This window comes from Danio rerio, chromosome 6 (genome assembly GCF_052040795.2).
Source record: "Danio rerio strain M-AB ecotype USA chromosome 6, GRCz13ab, whole genome shotgun sequence".
Classification (NCBI taxonomy): Eukaryota; Metazoa; Chordata; class Actinopteri; order Cypriniformes; family Danionidae; genus Danio; species Danio rerio.
Window position 1 is genome coordinate 34029195 of NC_141026.1, and position 8887 is coordinate 34038081.

Consider the following 8887-nt stretch of genomic DNA (forward strand, 5'->3'; position numbering starts at 1 on the left):
CCCATGGACATCAAAGTTAAACTCCTATTCTTAATGAGAAGTGATGACACAGTCAGTCAGGGCCTTGGTTTTAATGTCTCATCTGAAAGATGGTTCTCACTGACAATATAGTGTCCTCATCACTATACTGGGGCATTAGGACTTACACAGATTGCAGGTTGAGCACCCCCTGCTGACCTCACTAACGCTACTACACAAAACCCAACCTAACAGTAACCTGTTGTGCTTTAATAACTTCCATACCAACACCAACCCTAAACCCAACTTAAAGCCAAGTCACCCAGCCTAGTTGCAGTGTAATCCCACTCACTTACAGCTCTCCATGTTGCAGCAATTCCTACTTGAATTACAGAAATTTACAGAAATTACAGAAAACCAAATAATAAAATATTATATAATATTACATTTGTAAGTAATGTGTTGCTTAAAATATGTTCTGAATTGGAGTCAATTTGATTTTGTTTTTAAAAAGCCAGGATATTGTTTTTGTTGATGATTCTGCAGCAAGCGTTTTTTTTTTGTTTTTTTTATGGTGTGAGGTTTCTAGTCCCATACACAACTTTCCTCTTTTATCCTGACTTAAAGACAGTCTCTTGGCCCCAAAAGACCAAGCTGGTGAAGTTCAGCAGAAAATTAACTACATGAAATCTGCCAATAGGGTACATGGCCCTGTAATTGTTTCAAATGTCCACGCTATTCTTGATTACATCATGATATTTCCCAAAGCTGTCGGCACAGAGTAAAACGATCAACAGTAAAGACTTTTTTTTACCTACAACTGGTAAAGCATGTTTAGAAAAACAGCTGTTTAGCCAACAGACTCACCAACTCAATGGTGAGTAACATACCCTAAATGGCTAGTAACATACCCTGAGGTCTTAATAAAGAAGAATGGCCACTTGGAAAAGTCAGAAGACCTTCTGTTCATCTGTACTGCTAAAGATCAGAGTGTCACACTCTGGATAGTGCTCTCCTTTGTCCAGGGGTCAATCGTCTGTCGCCCGCACAGAAACAACAGTTCACACGTACCCTGACAATTGAGGATTTGTCTGCAGGAAAAAAGAGAGATAGAGAGAGAGAGAGAATGTGAGTGAGAAAGAGATGATGGGAATAGATAGGGGTGAAGGCCAAGGAGAAAACACACAGTAACTTTAAACCAGTATTTCTTTCTCTCCCCTCTCCCTCTCTCTCTCATATCATTCGCCTTTTATTCTGCTACAGAAGCGCATCAGCTATCAGATGCTCTTTGATTATGTCCAGCTGTATGTAGGCTGCTTTGTGTCTTTTCCACTGGATTTTGATAACAGTGAAAAAAATAGCATTTTCATGCATACACTATTTGTGCATCCACAATTTTTTGCCATCTCAAATGAATTTACACCCAAGATCATTGGAAAAACACTGGTCCAATATACTTACAGTAATCCAGAAACAAACCTACTGTACAAGTAACTGATACTTGATAATTTGAATTTGAAATAGTTTGATTGATAGATGATAGTCTTCATATTTTGTCAGTTAAAATAACACTACGTATTACAACGTTGAAATTAGTAAAAAAAAAAAAAAGTCCTCAGATGGGACTCAACCCAGGCTCATTCAAAAAAAAAAAACTTACCCCTATATACATTTCTGAAGAGAAATTGCAGTTTTTTTTTCTCAAAAAGATCAACTCCGCTCTGCGTCTCAAGTCGAGCTATCGGAAAAAACTGGTATCAGCGGAATAGCCGTCTATATGGTGGTCAGTGCTCAGTTGTTAAACAAGAAAAGGAACGGCGTCATATCACCCCGTACCGTTAGTTTTTAAAGAAAAAATTCTATGTAGCTCTGGCTACATAATTGGCGATCTCTAGAAACGTACATAGGGCTACGTTTTCAGAAGGAGCCTATGTTGACCTGTTTCTACTCATGTCTGATTTGTCAAATATTTTATTAGAACTGCATTCATTCTTTTTTCTTTGTCTTTGTCCCTTATTTATCAGAGGTCACCTTAGTGGAATGAACCACCAACTATTCCGGCATATGTTTTACACACCAGATGCCCTTTCAGCCACAGCCCAGTACTGGGAAACACCAATACACTCTTGCATTTATACACACACATACAATTTTTGTTTAACCATTTCACCTATACCGCATGTCTTTGGATTGTGGGGGAAACCCCAGAGCACTCAGAGGAAACGCATACGAAACCGGGGAGAAATAAAAAAAAAACACAATAAAAGAAAATGTTCAACATTCAAAAATGCCATGAACAAATAAATAAATAAACAAAATATACTATTTGGAGGAATCTGCAAATAAACAGTATTAGCGTGACTGCTGGTAAAATCTTGTTGGAAGAGCAGACAAGTCTTGGCATAACCACAAGAACGTATTTGTGCAGAGGGGGCTGGAAAAAAATAACATCAAAACCTGTAGACTTGCTCCAACTTTCAGCAGCTCATCCATAATGGAAAACGGAAACAATATCAGTGCAGTGTAGTGTATAAGTGTGACAAATATTTTTAAATTCCCATTTACATATAATTTATTATGGAGCATGCTGCATTAAGATGAGTAAGGTGGATGCCACACATAATCCGTACGAATTTCTCTGTCCTCCTACTCTTCATTTTTTCTGCCATATTTGTAAATCAATGCATCCTCTGCCAAATTCACAAATGGAAGCAATTTAATATGTTTTCATAATTACGAGTCACTCCTTCATCATATAACCCATCTCATATTGCACACAAGCATCCACAATATCTGCATTTACTATATGCAAACTCAAAACAACTACGCAAAAGGCTTATAAAGCTCTCCAGTTGGTTAATGGCAGCCCTCTAATGTAAACCCTTGAGGAACAACTCTTAGTGGAGAGCAACTGATGGTCTTCAGGTTACCTGTCACATGCTGACTTTCCATGGCTTAACCACTGTAACTTGGAAGGAACAGAGAGCTGATGTAATGACTGATGCAGAATAGCTCAGTTCTTGAGGGAGACCCTGTTGTACCAACCAAACACTGTCATGGTCTTCAGAGAAAGATGATATGCATTTACAGAGTCAAATCTAGCTTGTTTCTAAAGGCTAAATAGAACGTTGGCATCACTTTACTTTTTAAAGCAAATATATATACCTTATTTGCAGTGATAGGTAGTAACAGATCACATGTAATCAGATGTAATCACAAAAAATGAACTTGTAATTGAATTATATTACTTTTTATAATTCACACACCCCCATTAAAGTCTTTTGGTAACAATTCAAAGTAATATTTAATTAGTTATTGTATTTAATAACAACTAAGTATAAACAAACTTGTAAAGCATTTATTAATCATAGTTCAGCACAAATGCATTTTTAAAATCCAAAGTCATGCTTATATTCACTGGACTAACAATGAATTTAAATTTTTATTTTCATTCAATTTCACATTTCATTTAATTTGTTATTAAAGACGAATAAACACTGTAATAAACATACGTTTCATTGTTTGTTCATGTATTTAAATTAACATTAACATTAAAAAATTTTAAACCACACTGAACTGAGCTAAACTGAACTGAACTTAAACACTAAAAACCGAACGATACTGTTCCAATTATATGACCATTTATGTGAAGCGGCTTTGACACAATCTACATTGTAAAATCGCTGAATTAACTAACTGACCATTAAAATCAGTAAAAACTATATTTACTGTCACATTGTTTTGCTTTTAAAATGAAATGTATATTAACATAGAATAGCCATGTAAATGTTACACAAAATAAATCATATTTATTAATCTTAGCTTCTGAATCCTTCCAACAAAACTCTTTCACATGAGAAGACACACCAAAAAACAAGACTTTTTTCTTACATTTCATAATACTAGTGTACACAACACTGCAAGATGTCATTTTTTGTAAAAGAATGGCTCACCAAAAAAAAAAAGGAAAAGAAAAGAAAATTATATCAGAATTTTACAAACCCTACCACTGGTCTGTGTAACCTAAAATAAGATACAAAGAAATAAACTGAGTTAATTTGAGTCCAGTGGTCAGTCAGTCCAAACTATTTTTATTATTATTCTGCAAACGAGCACACAAGACATAAGCATAAACAAAGCTTATTTTATCTGTAGAATTTGTTAGCGGTAAGCTAATGTTTTCAATTAATCTCATAATCATATTTACTCATTACAGAAGAATTTGCTGTTTGCTTTCCCCCACCATGTCTCGTGAAAAAAGAGAAGCTGAACTGAAGGGAGACTGAGGGGATTATTTTGATTGCACAGAGGAACGCCAAGTTATGGTTTGGGGGCTCATTAAATTTTTAGGCCTTCATCTATATTTCAATATGGTGGGGTTGTGATGTGACAAAGTTCTTGGACTTTACCTGGCGCATGTGTGTGTGTGTGTGTGTGTGTGTGTGTGTGTGTGTGTGTGTGTGTGTGTGTGCCAGTGCTCACTGATGCTTGGCATTCCAGCTGTATTCTTTGAACAAATAATGACCTGAGGATGTGATAGCAAACTAAGGAACGAGATTAACATATACTAGTTAGCTTCAACTGACCCAGTGTTTGACTTTTTGACTAAACATAAATGACAATGTTTTAAGTTTAGATCGTTTAAATTTGAACACAATATAGACATAATTATCTGTGGTAAAGTGTTTGTGTGTGTAAAATGTAAGCTGAAATGTCTTATCTGGGTTAAAAAACACCCCTTACAACACTAACCATAGTGTTATTATAGTACAAGTACAGTAGCCAAGTTTAAGACACATATATCATACTTAAATCACAGTTTTACCACAAATGTGGTTAGTGTAGCAAATTGATGGTGGTTATATGGTTTAACTAAATAATAATAATTTTAATTAAATCATTTATACGTTTTTGTCTTCTACTGCTGATGTTAAAACCAATAAATGATAATAAAATAATAATTAATATATTAAATTATTATGTATTATTACAATAATAAATTATACTGTTTTTGACTGTTTATACTTGGTTAATAATGCAAAAATAGCCTCAGAGATATTTTTTATTATCTCAGAAACTTATATTTACATTCAATATTTTACTTAATACTAAAAGCACATAAAATCATAATGTAATGTAACCTCTTGTAATTGTTTAATGGTTACAATGGGATTTTAATGGAAACTAATGGTTCCTGTGGGTTCTAAATGGCAGTTTCCTTCAATAAGTGGAAAGTTGAATCCACCAAATCCTTGAATAAAAACACATTAGAAACCAATTCAACTGTACTGGTTTTAATGATGAAAGTTGATGGCAGGAAACCTACAGTAGAAACCTTCACAGAAATTCTAGTAGTTTACGATACAAATATCATTATTGGTCAATAATAAGCACTACAATATTCGGGCATTCATTTTCTCCACCCAAACCTCGGGATACACACCCTGAGCTTCACTGGCTCTAGTTAAATCAAAATCCAGCACTAACCCACATTCAACCACACACCTGGACCCCATCTGCCATTATGTGGCCAGTCAAAACCAGCATGTGTCATTCACAACCATACTATTTGCACACCAGACGGATCCCTTCAGCTAAGTCATTATAAACATATGCAAGAAAAGGGTAAATTCACCCAAAAATGAATATTCTGTCATCATTTAATCATCCTCTACTTGTTCCAAACCTGATTGAGATTCTTTCTTCTGTTGAACACAGGAGATATTTTGAAGAAAGCTGGAAACCCTTAATTGCTGACTTCCATAGTATATGGGTGTCAATACTTAGATGTTTTCATTCATTTTTCTTCGGCTTAGTCCCTTATTTATCAGCAGCAGCCACAGCGGAATGAACCGCCTATTATTCCAGCCTATGTTTCATGCAGCAAATGCCCTTCCAGCTACTTCCAGCAGGTAAAAATCACCCAGACACATTTACACACTCATACACTAAGTACAGTTTATGTTACCCAATTCAGCAATACTCCATGATTTGGACTGTGTGATTAGGAGACATAGCGAAAACTTGCAAACTCCACACAGAAATGCCAACTGGCCTAGCCGGGACTTGAACCAGCGACCTTCTTGCTGTGAGGCAACAGTGCTAACCACTGAGCCACTGTGCCACCCTTAGATGTTTTTGTGTTGACGCTTTTGGGTTCATCAAAATAAAGAAACTCATTAAGATTTGGAACCACTCAAGGGTGAGTAAATAGTAAATACATTTAGATTTGGGTGAATTATAAACTATCGCTATTATTATGTTATAATATACAAAATTCTTAATGTCCTATATAGGTTTATATGGTCATTTTTTTCATCAATTTATGTCCATGAAAAACATGTGTCCATAATTGAGACAAAAATCATATTTAAATCATATTTCGAAAAGCCGACAAGCATGTAAGTCTATTTACATATAAGTTAATGTGTACTTACAAGTTTGTTTTCCCTCAGAAATGGCAGTTTGTCAAATTGCCTTGGTGTGGATTTATACCTTCGCATTCCATTCCAGAGCTGGAGACTGGATGGCCATTCCTGGGACTGCTCCAGATAAGAACCAGAGTGCAGAACTGATCAAAAACATTCCCAACATCAAACCACTCTCGTCTGAATTCTCTGTGCTCAAGGTCAGGAGCTTTTTTCTTTTGAGATCGAGTCTTTATGAGAGTAAAAAAAAAAAATGTCAGGTCTCAGACAACAGATAATTACACATATTAGTTTGTGTTCTCTAGAATTGTAATTTGAAATTTAATATCCATGCAAAAGATTTCTTAGAGGATCTTAGCATATCACTTGTTCCTTGTTAAAATTAGAGCTTACACTCACCGGCCACTTTTTAGCTAAACCTGTCCAGCTTCTTCTTAACTTATATTTCTACTCAGCCAGTCACAATAGCTGCAACTCAATGCATTGAGGTAAGTAGACATGGTCAAGACGAACCGAGCATCAGAATGGGGAAGAAAGGTGATTTAAGTGGCTTTGAACATGGCATGGTTGTTGGTGCCAGAAGGGCTGGTCTGAGTATTTCAGAAACTGCTGATCTACTGGGATTTTCACGCACAACCATCTATAGGGTTTACAGAAAATGATCTGAAAATGAAAAAATATCCAGTGAGCGGTAGTTCTGTGGGCACAAATGCCTTGTTGATGCCAGAAGTCAGAGGAGAATGACCAGACTGGTTCCAGTTGATAGAAAAGCAACAGTAACTCCACTCGTTAGCCCACGGGTCGGATCGGGTCATGTCTGGGTATAGACATAATATTCCCGCGGTCACAGAAGCTCCCTGTCATCTTAACTAGGTGCAGCTGGAAACTGTGAGCGCGTTGCCTCACGTCCGCGTCCCTCTATTGGAAATAACGTACTTTATCTTTCCTGAAGATAAACACCAAAAAAATAATGCAACTGAAATAACTACAGCAGTAGCCATTATAGATCTCAAAGATCCTGATGACATATGATGATGTGTGCAGGTGGTGTCCTATTTCATGCTGATCAAACCAGACGCGGCACGCGCAGATAGTTTACGCATAAATATACGCATAAACATTTTGAGTTTACTCACTTCATTCGCGCGTCAAATCGACAAATTTGCTTCACAACAGATGCGATTCACGTCAAGGACAGGGCTTCTGTCTGCGGTGACTCACTCTAGCTTTGTTGCTAAAAGGCTAACATGGATTTTAATGAGAGAAAAGCTGTGCTTTATGTGCTTTAGGAAGACTGAAAAACAGTGCCGATTCGTTTGGAGCCATGACTGAGTCCACTAGAAGCATTCTGAGTTGTACCCAGTCCTGTAATGGATGATGGAAGCATTTAGCGGTGCTTCCGACTGAGCTAAGCCCAGTTTGATGAACTGTTGTCTGGTGGCGACAGGAGGATTCCCCCCTGGGACACCAACAACAGGCGCTACGTCATGATCACTACCCTACAAGAGCAAGCTCCTGATTGGTTAACGAGCTGCTTCTATTCGAGTCTTTGCATTAACTTAATATGTAAATCACTCGCGCATGAGGCTTGTTTCATGTGTGGTGTGAACGCAGCATTAGGCGTAAATTTTGAAGCCCTTCTCCTTCACACTCTGTTTCAAGGACCAAGGGGTCGGGGTGCAAAAATAGAATTGAAATTGGGTCCAACACAGGAGTTCATGAATATTTAAGAATGAGTTAATGATAATGTGCCCCTTCAAGTAAAGTGATGACATAAAGATACATTAACATGTCAGGAGTTCATCTTAGTAACATTTAGCTAAAACTGAAGTGTAAATAACAATCCTGAACTAACAGGTAATTAAGGTAGACAGACACTATTCACACATTAACTCGTGTGACTCATGTTAAAGTAAGTTCATGATCAGCGCATAATCGAATACCTTATCTCAGGTATGCCCAAACCTGCTCCTGGAGGGCCACTGTCCTGCAGAGTTTAACGCCATCCCTAATCAAACACATCTTTCTATAGCTTTTTGTTGATCTTGAAGACACTGATTAACATGTTCAGGACATGTGTGTCTAATTGATGTTAGAACTAAACTCTACAGGACACCAGCCTTCCAAGACTTATCATAAGTTCATAATGAACTAATATGTAATTTATATATCAGTACATCATTATTTGTCAACTGTTATAGTAAAGAGTTACCCTGGCTATGGGTGTCTTCATTGGCGCTCATTTCTCTTGCTCGTTCTCTTGCCTCAGTAATTTCGAGATATTATTTTGCGGGGTCATCAGAAAGAAAGATATTATAATCGAACAGTCTCCCGTAGCTTCCTGTAGTGGTGTGATATGGAGACAGATGAATATATTTAAAGATAGATGCGGGACATTAGAACAGAAAGTGAGGCTGGCTAGGACAACAACACACTGCTCTGACCTCTGACCAAACTCCTTGTAGTGGTAAGCTTCTTATTTTCCAAGACCACCATCTAGC

General features: G+C 37.0%; 1 long non-coding RNA gene across 6 annotated transcripts in view; it reads right to left on the reverse strand.

The window, feature by feature from the left end:
• Positions 1–8887, reverse strand: part of LOC147836397 (uncharacterized) — a 31766-nt gene extending 22879 nt beyond the window's left edge. The window contains exons 1-5 of one of the 6 annotated variants that reach the window (XR_015493794.1): positions 8831–8849; positions 8599–8727; positions 6786–7332; positions 6396–6616; positions 870–1049 (exon numbers count right to left, since the gene is read on the reverse strand). This is a non-coding gene — a long non-coding RNA (uncharacterized LOC147836397). Of the gene's footprint in view, positions 1–869; positions 1050–6395; positions 6617–6785; positions 7333–8598 lie in introns of those variants that run through there. The other 5 variants (XR_015493797.1, XR_015493793.1, XR_015493792.1 and 2 more) reach the window with 5 other exon arrangements.